Source organism: Magallana gigas, chromosome 5 (assembly GCF_963853765.1).
Source record: "Magallana gigas chromosome 5, xbMagGiga1.1, whole genome shotgun sequence".
Taxonomy (NCBI): Eukaryota; Metazoa; Mollusca; class Bivalvia; order Ostreida; family Ostreidae; genus Magallana; species Magallana gigas.
Window position 1 is genome coordinate 765,254 of NC_088857.1, and position 19,769 is coordinate 785,022.

The following is a 19,769-nucleotide window of genomic DNA, read 5'->3' on the forward strand; positions in this document are numbered from 1 at the left end:
GGTATTTATTTTGACGATATTTGGATCGATACATTTACCATTAATACAACGATACCTTACCGAACTTTTTTTAATTTTTCAAAAATATCCGAGCTTCATATATCGGCTATTTTTAGTCCGCGCGCCTAATATGAAAGTACAAAGATGGCGGAAAACCTCGTAAAGTTGTCAAAACTGTTAGGAAGCTAAATATGGAGTGTGGAAAACTTTTGGAGTACTTGTTTATGAAAAACTAGTGTACACGAGACTAAAGTAATTTGTAAATTGTGCAACGCTCATTATGAATATAACAAAATAAATTTGGACATGCGGTAATACATCAGCAGGTTGAATAAATTTTAAACTTTTATTCATGTTTTCATTTAATTGCAATGTATCGTGATATGTATCGTATCGCACCTCATGTATCGTGATATGTACCGAATAGGCTCAGTACAGTATCGTCCCAGCCCTACCAGTTTGCCAGCTTTCAAACATTGTAAAGGGTTTTCCTGTCATTGACCAAATCCAGTTTCCCTCATCATAAGCATCTGTTCCACCAGTCCAAAAACCGTCTATTGAAACAAATAAGTGAGCAATTTCTAAGAGAATCTATTGAACTCACGGGTAAGAAAAGATTAATATCATAATTACAGAACAAATATGTAAACATCACACTTCAATTTTACAGATGTAATTAACATATACAATTATATGATTAGGATTTGGACACATTGAAAGTGCATATCCAAACAAGCTAAGCTGGGCATCCCCTTGCGACAGGACATAATTTTAAACATGAGTTATACATGTATTTAGTGATAACTGTGAAATGACACAAAACTTTTTTGTAAGAAACCTGGTTCGCGTTCTATGCACACGTATTTACCTTTTATCTGAATAGACAGGATTAGTCACGCCTCAATGCATGTGGCTTAAGTATCTTTACACTGTGCACCTGTCAAGCGACACCACTTTTTTAAAACACTACTCTATTTCAAAAAAAAGAATGTGCTTAATAAATCTGGAACTTTTTTATAGCTTTGTTGTATTTATCTTCAAAATTACACACCATGTTGACATTCGCAACTCTCGAAATTTTTAAATTTAAAGCACTGAGTTAGAGTTATCCCTCTTTTCTCTGTATCACATTTTCAATGAAAATTTACACGTATTTGTATTATCGTTTCTGGATTTATTCATGCAAATGTGATCTTGTGGAAACATAAACTAAAGAGCTTCCCGTGATTTAGCGTGAATGTACATGTAATGCGCATGCGCAAGATTGCAAAATCAAAAATAAAAAAAGAATTCAGATGATTTCCGGATTTTTAAAAGGAATTTTCATTGATTATTCATTAGCGAAGCTTGATTGAGAAAAACATAAAAACAAACTGGTAATCTTTAAGTGCCAATGATGTTTAAAATATATAAAACAAAAGACAGTACTCTTACGATTTCTCGGTATTAAAGCCAAACAATTCGAGTCTATTATTTTAATATAGACAGGGGTTTTCCTACTGTTTTTAAACTGGGTCCAGGGTCCGTGGAATTGAGAAAATTGACGCGTAAACTGTTCAAATTAGGAAATTACAAAAACGTTTTAGTTTTATTTTAAGACCAACCTATGGCAGAATTTCATACTTTATTACTTCTCCCCCACAGAAATTAGTGAGAAGTTTGGCAGACTTAATTTATTTTATGATGTATCAATGATATATACAGATTTTAATCTAAATTTTTAAATAATAAGTGATACTGAAATAAAATAGAAGTGAAACGGAATAGGGGTAGTGACAAGCAGAGAAACACATCCATGAAGTTTTAGTAATAAAGCACACCCGTACACGTAATAGAGTACACCCATTGAAAAGGAATGACCTGGTGCCCCCTTGGAAGTAAACTCGCCCAAGGGTATATAAGCAGACACATCTAGCAGATTAGGCAGAGTAGGTCTGAAACCCACAGCTCTCAGAAGAACCCGCAAGACCTGGAAGGTAATAGAAACCTGATAGATGTAATTTGTGAGGTTGTAAGTAGGCAGACTAGGGGAAGGAATACTCCTCAGCGGTAATTGGAAATGGAATCTTAATTGGTTGTCGGGAGGTAGTAAGTCTTTATGACTGAGGCGCCTGACTTCCTGTAATACCGGTATTAAGAACCCTTTACCAAGGCACGCGGGGATAAGTATCCCAGGTAAACAATACTAAGTGATTTAAATACGCCTCCAATCAATTGTAAATCAAGTTTAACCATTGTACTCAGGAAGAGTAGAAGTAAAATTGATATATGTCTAATCATTGCACTCAAAGTCCTAGGAAAATCTTATATCCCTTAAAAAGAACCCAGTATTTTGTTTAGGTAAAACACGTTACAGTAGCAAACACACACTTACATTCAAAGATTAAAAGAAAATGCTTTTTCCTCCAAATTTCTTAGCTTTCCAATTTGTAGAAGTTAATTAAATTCAAGCATTTTTACCTTTTATAGATGAAATGTTTCTCAATTATGTAAGCCAATTGACAAACATGCAATAAAATAATTCATTGCAGTATGGCAATGATATTTGCATATGGGGGTATTACTCCTACCCTTTGACCCAATTACAACCATTATACAGGGAAACTGTTTAATTTTAAAAATAACTGCAGATTTACGATTTTATGATAGTTAAAGCATTTAAATTACACAATTAGTAACGAATTATAAATTACCAATTTTAAAAATCACCACTATAAAAGCAAAAAACATCGGTTGAATTTAATGCACAGAATGAGGAAATTCTGGCGAAGTTACGAAAAGCGAATGTGTCAATGAAGTCGCCCCTAGTTGGTCCATTATTTATGCTTAGTAATAAACAAATATGAAGAAAAAAAAGCTGTTTAAGTTGCATTTTATATACCAGCAGAACATGTTCTGATATATAAAACTATTGACACTTAATTGGGAAAAATGGATCTAAATTTGGGAAAATATCGGTAATTTTTGGATTGGGAATGGGTCCGGTAAACGGACCCAAAACTAAGCAATGAAAACCCCTGATAGAAGTTTAGATTTACGACGATAGATTCATTTCAGATATCTGGACGCCTCACCCATCCAGACGATTGGAAATGGGAATAGTCCGAATAAATGAGGCCTTACTGTAATTATGAATTATGGTTAAAATGTATAGTTATGAGGGGACTGCTAAAACGCGGAACGGAAATTGGAACGGAATGAGAAACGTAATATCCAATTATTCACAAAAATAAGGGACATGTTTTTTCGTTCATATATTTGTTTTTTAAATTTATGAAACTCACAGTCTTATTTTGCTCAGATTCGTAATGCACAAATAGTAAAACCAAAATTTATCTTACTAGTATATTCGATGATCACTTATATGCGAGGACTTAAACCGGACGTTCATCATCATTAAAGCGGGTATATTTTTAAGTACACATGTGCTTAGGTACTTTTTTGAAACATTCTTGTACTCATGTATGTTTTAAAACAAACGACGATACAGAATTTAGACATGCAACAATTGTCAATATTAAAGAAATGAAAAAGTCATGTATCAGAAACATACAACGCTTTTGATACGATAAAATGAAACTGGTTTGTTTAGTTATTTTAAAACGCTGCAATTTCCCTTAAAATGATCTTTTATATTGCTGTATGTCCCGTAATTAAGTACATTGTTCTGAATGATACTCACTCTTTTAGGTCACAAGAGTCACTCGGGTGACCTATTGCAATTCATTTCGTCCGTTGTCGTGCGTCTTGTGTTAACAATTAAACTTTTTAAATTCGGAAAAACTACATCGATTTAAAACGTGTCAATGTTTTACAGTGAGCACATTTGATAAAAGTTTACCTGGATAGAACCCACGTGATTGTTTGAAATAGTTTATTCCATGCGTGGGTTCAAACATGGGTCACGTAGGTAATAGCTTTCGCTTGCTATAGGAAAACCATTGAATTTTTCATACGTTTTTCATTTTTTAGGTACCAGCTAAATGTAGTACAAAATTCCTGCTTTCACAGGAGTTTTCTAAATGTATAATGCGTATTTTGTCTTTTCCACAAGTTTGTACTTGGTTAGGCTGACAGTAAACAAAGGCTTTGAAATGAATACCCGTCCTCAATTTACTTTTCAAAATCACGAATGTCTGCTGACCCCTACTATGTTTTAAAGCTTTGTACTTTTTAGATGCAATAAATTCAGCGCTAAAAATTGTTAATTCTTATGGAATAGATATCAGTAGATAATGTTAGGGGAATATATAACACTGTGCCGGATAATTATGCTAGTGCCAAGGTGGCATTTTTGCACCCGCTTAAGATGCAGTTTCGGAAAAATCCATGTATACCAAATGATAGACCATTGTCTAGAGAGTATATAACCACTTTTGTTTTTAGTGTATTTTACCTGACAGGTGAGATATTTACCTTTAAAATTAAATATCCCATCGGAAAATGATAATTCCCATAGGAGAATTGACTCTCCTACAGGAAATATTGACAATCCTATAGGATTTTTTAAAAGTCCTGTAGGAATTATATTTCCTATAGGAGAATGGTAATCCCTGTAGGAATTTGATTCACACATGTAGTTTCCTATAGGATATTAAGTTTTCCTATCGGATTTTATCAAATCCTATAGGAATTGAAATTCCCATAGAAAGTTCTTGTATTCCGATAGGAAATTTTAAATTACCTAAAGGAATATCGATTTTACTATGGGTAAATTATTTTCCTATAGGAATTTATTTTTGAAAGGTAAATATCTTACCTGACAGGTGAGATACACTGATAACAAATGGTCTATCATATGGCATATTTGAATTGTTCGATATATGCAGCTTAAGCGGGTGCCAAAAATGCCACCTTGGCACTGGCATAATTATCCGGCACAGTGTTATATGCTTAATTTGAATCTTCATTTTTTCACTTTTAACCGGGGTCCATAAGTGCACTCGTCCTTTTATGTATCCCGATGTAGGGATCCTGACTCTAGGGTGGTGCCAAAAAAAAAAATCAGAGGTTCTGGGGCTAGGGTGGGGCTCAAATAATTCTACAGTTAAAATACATTAATTGTTTTAAAATCTTCTCTGCTCCAGGATATTAAGCAAATGAGCTAAGTACATAGTTATGATGAGAATGAATGTCTCTTCCAAAATTGTAAATCCCATGGCCCCAGAGTCAGGTGTTCTGATGTTACGGCAGGGCTTTAATGATTATACATGTATAGAGAAAATGCATTCATTCAAAAATCATCTTTGCTCCTGGATATTAAGCAGATGAACTAAGTACAAAGTTATGATGAGAAAGAATGCCTCTTCCAAACTTCTGAATTTCATGGCCCCTTGGTGAGGGGTTCTTGTGTTCGTGATTTAATGATTATATAGAGAAAATATATTAACTATTTGAAAATCGTCTCCTTTGCTCCTGAATTTTAAGCAGATGAACTGTAAGTATAAAGTAATGAGGAGGAAGAACGCGTCTTACAAAATTGTGAAGGTCACTGCCCCTGGGTCAGGGGTTTGGTGTTAGAGCGGGGCTCTAAATGCTACATGATTATAAAATGTTTTGCATAGGGTTAGATTCATTTAGTGCAGCTACCTAGTTAGACAATATTTTCTTTTGATTTGAAAGAATTCACATGATAATACTATAAGCGAGGAAAAGCTGAATTAAAATATAAACGGCATTACAAAAACATACCACCGTCATGTGATGGACTCAGTAGATTATTTCTTATAAACCCATTTTCCTCCCCCGTTTCAATTTCCACCAATTTGGAACCATATCGTATGCAGTGCATCTGAAAGTGTTGCTATATAGATTGTTTGGCAGGTGCTGTGGTTTCATCAATATTCATTGACTACCAATTTTCGTGGATCTTGTTGTTAAGTTGATCAACGAAATTAAATGTTCATTGAAGTGCAACTTCTTTTACATTTTGTATTATAAGGGTCCTTGACCATGTATTTACATATCCTTGAAACTGATTTTCATTTTGGTTATTAATGAAACCACAGTTATATACGTTCGCTATGATGTTATAAAATAAGCCAATAAATTATCTTTACAGCCATGTAAGTTAACTTACAGCGGCATCTTCGTGCGTCCTGTTTTCGTTCCATACCAAGTAACAAGATGTTTCAAAACTAGTCCAATTTGGTGGACAAGAATGCTGATTTGGGAACCGTTCTACAAAAGTGGAATAAGATTTATATTATTAATCGGTTGATATAAAATTTCATTAATTCTAAACATGTCATCGTAATTTATCGAAGTTTTTAAAGCCAAAAATATGATTTCAAATTTGAATGCAGATTCCATTTATTCTATTTTTGAATCAATAAGGTCATTAAGCTATAATTGCTAGTCAACTTAGCAGTCTCACATCTTTCACTGTCGATAGGTCGTAAACTTTTAATTAGTTTCAGTTTCTTTTCATAAACGTTTTAGCCTCTTTTGTGCAAATTATGAATATCTCACCTGTACGGGAATAAGAACCTACAAATAACGAAGTTCACGAAACCCACACCCCGTAGTAATTGGGATTAACATCTTAAAAATATAACTTATAGGCTAAGAGAGTGTTCTACAGGCTAGCTGTCTTTTACAAAATGAATGGGTTGACCACATAAAAACGAGTTCCACTTGAGTAACCACAGGACTTGATGTGATACCTGGCCATCCAAAGCCTGTAGGCCTCTTGTTAAGTTATTAGGTCTTTCCACCTTTCAGGTGAAAGACCTCTTGTTTTCTTTATGTTTTAGGTCTTCCCACCTTTCAGGTGAAAGACCTTTTGTATTTCCTTTTAGGTCTTTCCATCTTTCAGGTGAAAGACTTTTTGTGTTTCTTGTGTTTTTTATTATCATTATTAGGTCTTTCCACCTTTCAGGTGAAAGACCTTTTGTATTTCCTTTTAGGTCTTTCTATCTTTCAGGTGAAAGACCTTTTGTATTTCTTATTTTTTTAGGGTCTTCCGTCTTCAGCGGAAGACCCTTCTATTATTCTATTGTTTTTTTTCACTTTTTAAGGTCTTCCGTTTCCAACGGAAGACCTTATTGTTTTCGTTCGGTTTCTTTTTCCCTATTCTTCTTCTTATTAAGGTCTTCCGTTTCCAACGGAAGACCTTATTGTTTTCGTTCGGTTTCTTTTTCCCTATTATTATTATTTTTTTTCTTTTTTTTTCCAACCAATTTTGTGTACGCGATTTCTCTGAATCTACCCGACCGATTTACATGAAACTTTCAGGTCTGATAGATAATGATCTGAACCTTATTGGAAATTTTTTTTAATGATGACGTCACTTCCGGTTTTGAGTTATTTACAATTTAACGATTTTCAGAGGGTCGGCTTGTCCAGGGGTAAACTCCTAAACGATTTAAGATATTGAGTTCAAAATTTCAGGGATTGTAGACAAAAGGTTGTAGATCTGACATGTGGTATATATATTTTCCTGTGACCAAAAGCGCCGAAGCTCGCCCGAGCTCGAAAATTACAGTTAAAAAAGCGTCGTGATTTTTCGTGGTTTTCTTTCAATATCTCTTTCCTCGATAGTATTTTGTTATAACATGTAGAACAAAAAATCTTTATAAAGTCATGAGCTTTGATGTGACATCAAGAAAAAGGGGCTGACCCTTCAAATAAGGGGCTGAGGGGGCTCTAAAGTCTTTAAATGATAACTTGTTACCGTGAAATATTTTGTGATACGTTATAGAAGCAATTATGTTCATTCTAACGTTATCCACCTACACATGGCAATTATTTACTCCTATGTTACGTAATTAGGGATTTTAAGGGGCCAAAAGTCCAAAACTTTCATGCTAAATATCTCAAAATGGAGGAACATTTTGAAAAGCAATATTGAACAAAAGATGCTCAAAATATTAAGCTTAACAATAATTAACCATTATTTCTTTGTTATGCGGTCCCTAAAAGGAGTTACAGGGTCGGCCCCTAAAACGACCCTTTCAAAATATCTCGAGAACGATACAAAATTTGTAAACACATGTTGAACAAAATGTGTTTGAATTGATTAGAGCTTTCATTTAAAATCATGAAAAAGGGGCTGGCCCTTCAAATAAGGGGCTGAGGGGGCTTTAAAGTCTTTTAATGATAACTTTTTACTGTGATATATTTTGTGATACGTTATAGAAGCAATTATGTTCATTCTAACGTTATCCACATATACATGGTAATCATTCCCTCCTATGTTACGTAATTAGGGATTCTAAGGGGCCAGAAGTCCAAAACTTTGATGCTCAATATCTCAAAATGGAGGAAAATTTTGAAAAGCAATATTGAACAAAAGATGCTCAAAATACTGAGCTTAACAATAATTAACCATTATTTCTTTGTTATGTGGTCCTTTAAGGGAGTTAAGGATCGGCTTCTAAAACGACCCTCTCAAGATATCTCAAGAATGGTACAAAATTTGTAATTACTTATTGAACAAAAAATGTTTTAATTGATTAGAGTTTTTATTTGAAATCTTGAAACAGAGGCTGGCCCTTTAAATAAGGGGCTGAGGGGGCCTCAAGTCTTTTAATGATAACTTTTTACTGAGAGATATTTTGTGAAAGGTTATAGAAGCAAATATGTTTATCCCACAGTTATAATATATCCAAGCAATGTAATGATTTTTTCATGTGTTACGTAATTAAGGGTTTTTAGGGACCAAAATTCCAAAATTTTGGACACCCATATCTCAGAAAGGAAAAATATTTTGAAATGCAGTACAGAAGAATAGTTGTTCAGAACGATGTTCTTAACAATATGTAACCTTTAAAATATCGTTAAAGGGCCCCTTTAAGGAGAAATGGGATCGGCCCCTAAAACCTCCTTTCTCATATATCTCCAAAACGGTAACGAATTTTTGAACATTTGTTGACAAAATGTGTTTAGATTTAAATGTCCTTTCATTTAATATCAAGAAAAAGGGGCTGGTCCCTTAAATTAGCGGATCAAAGGGCTCTAAAATCGTTTATCTGTAGCCCTTTCAAGAGAGCCATTTTGTGAAAGGTTATTAAAGATAGATTAGGTATGAAACGTTATTATATACGTTATAATATAACAATTTTCTCTTGTGTTACCCAATTAGGGTTTTTGAGGGACCAGAGGTAAAGAAGTTTAATCTTTTTTATCTTAATTGGAAGAAATGCTAGTATTTAATAAAGCAATGTAAGAGAACTTATAAAAAGCGGTACAAAAAAGCATGAGTACTTCACTCTTTTTTACCATATCATGTTTTGTTGTCGAAATTCAAAGTCGATGATGTCATATTTCCTTCTAAAAAATCGGACGGAAGACCTCCTCGTTGCTCGCAACGAGATCGTGTCTAGTTATTTTTCTTTTTTTTTCTTACAAATTTTGTGTACGCGATTTCTCGGAAACTGCTCGACCGATTTACACGAAACTTTCAGATTTGATAGATAATGATCTACACCTTATTGGAAATTTTTTTTACCGATGACGTCAGTTCCGGTTTTGATTTATTCACAATTTAACGATTTTCAGAGGGTCGGCTTGTCCAGGGGTAAACTCCTAAACAGTTTAAGTTATTGAGTTCAAAATTTCAGGGATTGTAGACAAAAGGTTGTAGATCTGACATGTGGTATATGTATTTATTTTCCTGTGACCAAAAGCGCCGAAGGTCGCCCGAGCTCGAAAATTACGGTTAAAAAAGCGTCGTGATTTTTCGTGGTTTTCTTTCAATATCTCTTTCCTCGATAGTATTTTGTTATAAAATGTAGAACAAAAAATCTTTATAATGTCAAGAGCTTTCATTTGAAATCAAGAAAGTGGGGCTGGCCCTTCAAATAAGGGGCTGAGGGGGCTCTAAAGTCTTTTCATGATAACTTTTTACTGTGAAATATTTTGTGATACGTTATAGAAGCAATTATGTTCATTCTAACGTTATTCACCTACACATGGCAATCATTTCCTCCTACCTTACGTCATTAGGGATTTTCAGGGGCCAGAAGTCCAAAACGTTGATCCTCAATATCTCAAAATGGAGAAAAATTTTGAAAAGCAATATTGAACAAAAGATGCTCAAAATATTGAGCTTAACATTCTGCAACCATAATTTCTTTGTTATGCAGTCATTAAAGGGAGAAGCAATTATGTTCATTCTAACGTTATTCAACTATACATGGCAATCATTTACTCCTATGTTATGTAATTAGGGATTTTAAGGGGCCAGAAGTCCACCATTTTGATCCTCAATATCTCGAAATAGAGGAAAGTTCTGGAAAGCAGTATTTAACAGAAGATGCTCAAAATAATGTGCTGAACAATGTACAACCATATATTGTTTGTTATCTGGATCCTAAAATAAGTTTTAGGACCGGATATCAAAACGATTTTTCCCTGATATCTCAAAAACGGTAACCAATTTCTAAACACTTATTAGCGGTACACAAAAATACCTTTTAACTAAAATGAATGAAAAGGAACTGATCCTTCAAATAAGGGACACCAAAGGGATGGATAGTCTTTCATCCATTACTCTTAGATCCCGCCTCCTTTTCCTGATACGTTTCGTTGACGAAGATCAAGAGTAAGGTCATTCCATATTCTAAAAATCGGACGGAAGACCTCCTCGTTGCTCGCAATGAGATCGTGTCTAGTCTTATTATTAGGGTCTTCCGTCTTCAGCGGAAGACCCTTCTATTATTCTTCGGTTTCTTTTTCACTTTTCTTATTAGGGTTTTCCGTTTTTCAACGGAAAACCCTTCTGTTATTCTACTGTTTCTTATTAGGGTTTTCCGTTTTTCAACGGAAAACCCTTCTGTTATTCTACTGTTTCTTATTATTATTTTTTTTTTTTATCCGCAAATTTTGTGTAGGCCATTTCTCGTACATTTGTTGTCTGATTGTTATGAAACTTTCGGGGTATGTAGACAATGTTTATATCTAGAGACGTTTTTTTCAAATTTTTAAAATTCACTTCCGGTTATGAGTTATTGCCCTTTAATTGAAAATTGGGGGGTCTTTTGTCCAGAGTTGATCTCGGGAACTACAAAAGATAGTTGCATGAAATTTAGCAGAATTGTTGGTAACATTTTATAGTTTTGCTGGCATGAAAATTTTGGCAAAATGGTTTTTAGTTTTTAAGCTATTTGCCGGTAAAGTTTAAGGTTTTGGGGGGTCTGAAATTTTGTTGCTTTTTGTATAATAACCTTTAAACTAAAAATAATTTGTTAACACATATAGAACAAAAGTTGTTAAGAATAACGAGAGCTTTCATTTAAATTTAAGAAAAAAAGGCTGGCCCCTATAATTAGGGGTCAGCAGCTCATACACGTATTTTTCTGATAGCAAAAATCGTTATCATTTTATGAAAAAAAATTAATTCAGTTATTGTTAATATATTAAATAATGTCATTTGGTGTCAAATTTAAAAAGTTCTGTGCCCTATTTTTGTCAAATTTCATAAAACAAATATGTGTGAATCATACATGAACGAGTTAATTTGTCTACATAGACACACAAGCGAAGAAATGCCGTTTTAAGGCCCAGGCATTTACTGCATTACATTGTGTTGCGTCTTAGATAAATTGTTGTGATTCAATTTCATTTTTTTTTCATCTAGGCTATATCATTTATGAATTCAACTACTTATTTAACACGTTCTAATCGGCCACACAGAACAAATGTTTGCAATGTTTGTCGCGGACCCGCGAATGTAAACAGTAACGAACGGCATTGTAGAAAAGAGAGAGCGTAATGCAGAAGATAAGTTGTGCATTTTTCGGTGTACACATGCATTTTCAAGTTACTGTGAAACATATGAACATGCACAGGGAACAATACTACATATTTGTATAAGGAGGGATATATTCTCTTTGGTCCAATCTGGCTAATACTCGCAGAGTGTCTCTATCGTTAAACAATGTGCAGTGACCTTGCATGAAATTTCTAGGTAACGGGTGAAGATCATATCGGATCGTGCAAAAATCCTTTTTTGAGAGCATATATAATTTCTACTAACCCCTGTTTGGCTCAGACTTCACATAAGCAGAGCTTTTGAGTAAAGGGTGAAAGGGTGTGTAGTGACCTTGAACCTATTTTCAGTGAAAAGAAACTGTGAAGGTCATACCAGAATTATATTTTTAAAAATCCTTGTCCGGAGTATATCTTCTCTCCCTTTGCTCCATTCAGCCTCATACTTCACCCACATGATGCCTTTGTTCAAAATATATGCAATGACCTCGAATGATATTTGTAGATGAAGAGTCAAGGTCATATCAGATCACACAAAAATCCATATTTTAAGAGCATAGATATACTCTCCTTTTAGCCCCTATTTGGCTAATATTTTACCTATACAGAGTTTATTGGTTAATGGCGTGCAGTGACCTTGAACCAAGTCTGTCAATGTGAAGGTCATAGCAGATCTTTTTAAAATTAGTTTTAGATAGTAGATTATTTTTCAAATATTCTTAATCTTGGTCAGATTGAACAAAAATGCATGTATGTTAGGGGGAATGAAATTGAATTAAAAGTTCTATGCCAGCTGGAAAAATTTCAAGTTATAGGTCAAGGTCAAAGCAGAATTCTCAAAAATAACATAAGTGGGGCCCTTTGAAATGTTCACCATTTCAATGTTGTCTGGTTCATAGTAATTTTACATAGAAAATATTCACAGAAGTACAGTAAAGTAAATTTTACATCGATAAGTTTCTGACAATGACGCAACGAGCACACAGTACGAAAGGTCAACCTTTTGAAAAGCAGTGAAGAGGAAAAATTGCTCAGAATTATGTTTTAAACAAAATTGATTTTTTACATAAATTTTAATTTTGCATTCTGGGTTAAGAAAAAAGATGTTAGTTCAAGGTAAAGTAAACGTGTACTTACAATGAAGTCAAATTTGTTAAGTCGTACTTAAACACATTGTTTTTTTTGTTAAGTCGTTCTTGAAATGGTTAAGGGTTTTTGGTTAAGTCGTACTTAAAAACATTCGGATCATGTTAAGTTGTACCAAGAATCATTCTATTTTTTTTATCTTTTTGTACTTAGGTTTCTTTGTTACTAGATTAAGAACTCTGCTTCTTAGACGTACTTCTAGCGTTGCTTTCGACATTAGCGGAAAACCCACTCGTTGCTTTGCAACGAGCTTTGCTCTAGTTATTATTAAGGTCTTCCGTTTCCAACGGAAGACCTTATTGTTTTCGTACTGTTTCTTCTTATTATTTTTTTCCACAAATTTTGTGCACGCGATTTCTCAGAAACTATTCAGCCGATTTGGACCATTTTTTCACAGATGATTGCCAGAGGTCATAATTTTAGACGTTTTTTGAAATTTTGAAATCGTCACTTCCGGTACCGAGTTACGGCGGATTTTCTATCTTTTTACGACCTATTTTGTGCAGAGCTGATCTCAGAAACTATTACAGATATGAATACGAAATTTTCAGGATAGGTAGTCTATAGTTTGAAGTTGTGCACTATTATATTGTTTTACGCCAGTGGCGCCATTTCATGGAGCTCGCCTAGACACAAAAATTGGGTACGAATTTTCATTCAAAATTGTCATACGTTTTGATCTGTATCTTTTTATCAGTTGACATTTTGTTAAATAATATATAACAAAAGTGGTAGGTAATCAAAAGTTCTTTCCAATAAAATAAAGAAAAAGGGGCTGGCCCCTTTAATTAGGGACCAAGAGACTCGTAAAGTCTATTACGAATAACTTAAAAACGATAAATATTTTGTTATGCATTATAGAATCAAAGTTGTTGAACACTACATTATCGGTTTGAAAAAAACTCATCGTCAGGCCCATGTTTGACGTAATTAGAGATTTTTATCCAATATTTTAATTAATTTTTTTTTGGTGGGGGGGGGTGTTAAATATGAAATTGTATCAATATTTCATGGTATCATTTAAAATAACAAAAAAAAAATCGGACGGAAGACCTACTCGTTACTCGTAACGAGGTCGTATCTAGTTATTATTAAGGTCTTCCGTTTCCAACGGAAGACCTTATTGTTATTGCTTTGTTTCTTTTTCCCTATTCTTATTATTAAGGTCTTCCGTTTCCAACGGAAGACCTTATTGTTTTCGTACGATTTCTTTTTCCCTATTATTATTATTTTTCTTTTTTTCTTACAATTTTTGTGCACGCGATTTTTCAGAAACGGCTCGGCCGATTTTCATGAAACTTTCAGATCTGTTAGATAATGATCTAAACCTGATAGGTTTTTTATTATTTCGATGACGTCACTTCCGTTTTTGAGAAATTGACGTTTTAACGATTTTTAAGGGGGTTGCTTGTCTGTGGAACTTCTCCTAAACTATAAAAGATATCGAGTTCAAACTTTCAGGGATAGTAGACAAAAGAATGTAGATTTGTAATTTTATTTTCATTTTGATCTGTCTTGAAAGGCGCCGAAGCTCGCCTGGACCCGAAAATTGAGATGGAAAAAACGTCGAAATTTTTTCTGGTTTTCTTGAATTATCTCTTTTCTGAAAACTATTTTGTTAAGACATGTAATGTAAAAAAAGTTTCTATTTACATGACCTTTTCTTTGAAATCAAGAAAAAGGGGCTGGCCCCTCAAATAAGGGGTCCAAAGGGCTCTAAAGTCTCTAATCTGTAGCCCTTTACTGAGAGATATTTTGTGAAAGGTTATAGAAGCAAATATGTTTATCTCACAGTTATGTATCCAACCAATGTAATGATTTCATTATGTGTTACGTAATTAAGGGTTTTTAGGGTCCAAAAGTCCAAAATTTTGATCACCCATATCTCAGAAAGGAAAAATATTTTGTAATGCAATACAGAAGAAAAGTTGTTCAAATTAATGTTCTTAACAATATGCAACCTTCAAAATTTCGTTAAACGGCCCCTTTAAGGAGATAAGGGATCGGCCCCTAAAATCTTCTTTGTCATATATCTCTAGAACGGTATCGGTTTTCTAAACACTTGTTGAACAAAATTTGTTTAAATTTAAATGACCTTTCATTTAATATCAAGAAAAAGGGGCTGGCCCCTCAAATAAGGGGATCAAAGGGCTCTAAAGTCTCTAATCTGTAGCCCTTTACTGAGAGATATTTTGTGAAAGGTTATAGAAGCAAATATGTTTATCTCACAGTTATGTATCCAACCAATGTAATGATTTCATTATGTGTTACTTAATAAAGGGTTTTTAGGGGCCAAAAGTCCAAAATTTCGATCACCCATATCTCGGAAAGGAAAAATATTTTGAAATGCAATACAGAAGAAAAGTTGTTCAAATTAATGTTCTTAACAATAAGCAACCTTCAACATTTTGTTAAACGGCCCCTATAGGGAGATAAGGGATCGGCCCCTAAAACCTTCTTTCTCATATATCTCCAGAACGATAATGAATTTTTAAACACTTGTTGACAAAATGTGTTCAGAATTAAATGTCCTTTCATTTGAATCCAAGAAAAAGGGGCTGGCCCTTTAAATTAGGAGATCAAAGGGCTCTTAAAGAATTTTATCTATAGCCCTTTAATGAGAGCCATCTTGTGAAAGGTTATTAAAGCTAGATTAAGTATAATACGTCTACATATCCTAACAGTATGATGATATGCTCTTGCGTTACCCAATTAGGGTTTTTAGGGACCAGATGTAACAAGTTTAATATTTTCAATCTTATTTGGAAGAAATGCAAGTATTTTAAAAAGCAATGTAATAGACCTAAAAAGCAATACTTTAAAGCATTAGTACTTCACTCCTTTTTCCATATCATGTTTTGATGTCGAAAATCAAAAGTCGATGATGTCATATTTTCTTCTAAAAATCGGACGGAAGACCTCCTCGTTGCTCGCAACGAGATCGTGTCTAGTTATTATTTTTTTTCTTCCTATTTTTGTGCACGCGATTTCTCAGAAACGGCTCGGCCGATCTTCATGAAAGTTTCAGATATGATAGATATTGGTCTGAACCTGATTAAAAAAAATTTGTGTTGATGACGTCACATCCGTTTTTGAGATATTGAGATTTTTCTAATTTTTATATGGGTATTTTGTCTTCTGTTGTTCTCCTAAACTATAAGAGATATTAAGCTCAAATTTCTACGGTAGGTAAAGGAAAGATTGAAGTTTTGCATGATTGTTGTTTTGTATGTTTAGCACTACTGGCGCCAAAGCTCGCTACGGCTCGAAAATTGACATTAAAAAAGCGTCGTGAATTTTTGTGCTTTTCTCTCTATCTCTTTTCTGGAAAATATTTTGTTAAAACATGTAATGTAAAAAAAGTTTATATTTACAAGACCTTTCAGCTGATATCAAGAAAAAGGGGCTGGCCCCTCCAATAAGGGACTTAGAGGGCTCTAAAGTCTTTTAACCATAACTCTTTACCGAGGGATATTTTGTAATAAATTATAGAAGCAAATATGTTTATTATACAGTTATGAAGCCAAGCAGTATAAGGATTTTCTCATATGTTACGTAATTAGGGGTTTTTAGGGGCCAAAAGTCCAATATTTCGATCACCCATGTCTCACAAAGGAAAAATATTTTGTAATGCAGTACAGAAGAAAAGTTGTTCAAAATTATGTTCCTAACGAAATGCAACCGTCAAAATTTCGTTAAACGGCCCCTAAAAGGAGAAAAGGGACCGGCTCCTAAAACCTTCTTTCTCATATATTTCCAAAACGGTAACGAATTTCTAAACACTTGTTGATTAAAATTTGTGTAGAATTAAATGACCTTTTATTTGATATCAAGAAAAAGGGGCTGGCCCCTCAAATTAGGGGACCAAAGGGCTCTAAAATCTTTAATCTGTAGCCCTTTACTGAGAGATATTTTGTGAAATATTATAGAAGCAAATGTGTTGATCTTATAGTTCCGTATTCAAGCAATGTAATGATTTTATCATGTGTTACGTAATTAAAGGTTTTTAGGGGCCAAAAGTCCAAAATTTCGATCACCCATATCTCAAAAAGGAAAAATATTTTGTAATGCAGTAAAAAAGAAAAGTTGTTCAAAATGATGTTCTCAACAAATTGCAACCGTCAAAATTTCGTTGAACGGCCCCTAAAAGAAGATAAGGGACCGGCCCCTAAAACCTTCTTTCTCATATATCTCCAAAACGGTAACGAAATTCTAAACACTTGTTGAACAAAATTTGTTTAGAATTAAATGACCTTTTATTTGATATCAAGAAAAAGGGGCTGGCCCTTCAAATTAGGGGACCAAAGGGCTCTAAAATCTTTCATCTGTAGCTCTTTACTGAGAGATATTTTGTGAAATATTATAGAAGCAAATGTGTTGATCTTATAGTTCTGTATTCAAGCAATGTAATGATTTTATCATGTGTTACGTAATTAAGGGTTTTTAGGGGCCAAAAGTCAAAAAATTTGATCACCCTTATCTCAGAAAGGAAAAATATTTTGTTATGCAGTATAAAAGAAAAGTTGTTCAAAATGATGTTCTCAACAAATTGCAACCGTCAAAATTTTGTTGAACGGCCCCTAAAAGGAAATAAGGGACCGGCCCCTAAAACCTTCTTTCTCATCTATCTCCAAAACGGTAACGAATTACTAAACATGTGTTGAACAAAATTTGTTTAGAATTTAATGACCTTTCATTCCATATCAAGAAAAAGGGGCTGGGCCCTAATAAAAGGGGACCAAAGGGCTCTAAAATCGTTAATCTGTAGCCCTTTACTGAGAAATATTTTGTGAAATGTTATAGAAGCAAATGTGTTTATCTTATAGTTATATATTCAAGCAATGTAATGATTTTATCATGTGTTACGTAATTAAGGGTTTTTAGGGGCCAAATATTTTCTAAACACTTGCTGACAAAATGTGTTCAGAATTAAATGTCCTTTCATTTGAATCCAAGAAAAAGGAACTTGCCCCTTAAATTAGGGGATCAAAGAGCTCTAAAATCTTTTATCTCTAGCCCTATAATGAGAGCCATTTTGTGAAAGGATATTAAAGCTAGATTAAGTTAAAAAAGCAAGAGAACTTATACAAAAACAATACAATAAAGCATTAGTACTTCACTCCTTTTCCATAACATGTTTGCTGTCGAAAATCAAACTCGATGATGTCATATTTCATTCTAAAAATCGAACGGAAGACCTCCTCGTTGCTCGCAACGAGATCGTGTCTAGTTATTAGGGTCTTCCGTTTTCAACGGAAGACCCTCTTGTTATTCTTCGGTTTCTTTTTAGGGTCTTCCGTTTCCAACGGAAGACCCTCTTGTTATTCTATTGTTTCTTTCTATTATTATTATTATTCTTTTTATTTTTTTTTCTGACTCCTTTTCGGCTTTATAACTCAAAAAGTTTACAACCGATTTTGATGAAATTTTCAGAGGTTGTGTGCAACTATAATACCTCAAAGTTTGTGAACTTTCTTTGAAAACGTCACTTCTGTTTTTACGTTACGTCATTTTTAAAATTTTCAAAAAGTCATTTTATCCGCGGGTTTTCTTAAAAACGCTTTAAGATAGAGGTTTGAAATTTTCAATGCTTATGATTTAATCGATTTTCCTCTGTAATAAGGCTGGAAATGAAAATCTGTCACTTCCGGTCGAAACCGGAAGGGAATCAAATTTTTCGAAAAAATAAATTTTCTGATCAAATCAAAAATAAATATGTGTTTTATAGAGCTTATTAAGCTGAATCTAACACTGAAAGCCGTTTTAAAATCGGACGATGCATTACAGAGATATACGAGTTCAAAAAATGATTTTTCCGGAAATTTTGATTCCGCGTTTTTGGTTAATAAATTAGTATCAAGTTCTTGGTTAATTTAACTTGTACCTAAAAATTAATTGTTAAGTCGTACTGTAACACATTCGGATTTTTTTTGTTAAGTCGTTCTTGAAATCGGAAAGGTTTTTGTTAAGTCGTACGTAAAATTATTCGGTTTTTGTTAAGTCGTACCAAGAATAATTCGATTATTTCATCTTTTAATTTAAGGTACTCTTGTTATTGGTTTAAGAGCTCTGCTTCTTACAGGAACTTCCAGCTTTACTTCCGACATTAACGGAAGTCCCACTCGTTGCTTTGCAACGAGCTTTGCTCTAGTTATTATTAGGGTCTTCCGTTTCCAACGGAAGACCCTCTTGTTATTCTACGGTTTCTTTTTCTTTATTAGGGTTTTCCGTTTTCAACGGAAAACCCTTCTGTTATTCTACGGTTTCTTTTTCTTTATTATTATACTTTTTTTTCTTTTTCTGACTTTTTTGGAGCCTTATTTTTCAGAAACTATTCAACCGATTTACACCAAATTTTTACGAGTTATAAAGCATTAATGTCGCTACTGATCATTAAAATTTCAAATGATTACGTCACTTCCGGTTTCAGATATGGACGATTTTGTAAATTTTTAAGGGTCATTTTGTCCACGCATCTTCTCTAAAACTAATCAAGATAAAAGCTTGAAATTTGCAGGGATTGTAGATGAATGTCTGTAGATTTCCCTCCATGCTTCCAGTTGCGAAAAATGCGCAAGGCCTAGAAGCTCGCCTGAACCTGAAAATTAGCACCAAATTTTTTCACAAAATTTTCGCACATTTTCCGTAATATCTTTTGACGTATAAATATTTTGTTAAAACATATAATGCAAAAGCTGTTTCAATTTGCACGGGCTTTTATTTGATATCAAGGAAAAGGGGCTGTCCCCTCAAATTAGGGGCCAAGAGGGCTCTTAACACAGGACGAAAAACCACCTTTAAGCATGTCCTTAAAGGTGGCTTAAAGGTGACTTAAAGGAGCTTAAAGGCTATACGACCTTTAAGCCGCCTTTAAGTCACCTTTAAGCAAGTGCTTATAGGTCCTTAATGTC

The 19,769-nt window shown here is 33.9% G+C and overlaps 1 long non-coding RNA gene across 2 annotated transcripts in view; it reads right to left on the reverse strand.

Moving 5' to 3' along the window:
* Positions 1 to 453: 453 nt before the first annotated feature.
* The window catches only part of LOC136275456 (uncharacterized), a 41,181-nt gene continuing 21,865 nt past the window's right edge, over positions 454 to 19,769 (reverse strand). Inside the window, exons 2-4 of one of the 2 annotated variants that reach the window (XR_010714023.1) lie at positions 6,080 to 6,180; positions 5,692 to 5,791; positions 454 to 554 (exon numbers count right to left, since the gene is read on the reverse strand). This is a non-coding gene — a long non-coding RNA (uncharacterized lncRNA). The remainder of the gene's footprint in view (positions 555 to 5,691; positions 5,792 to 6,079; positions 6,181 to 19,769) is intronic. The other variant, XR_010714024.1, reaches the window with a different exon arrangement.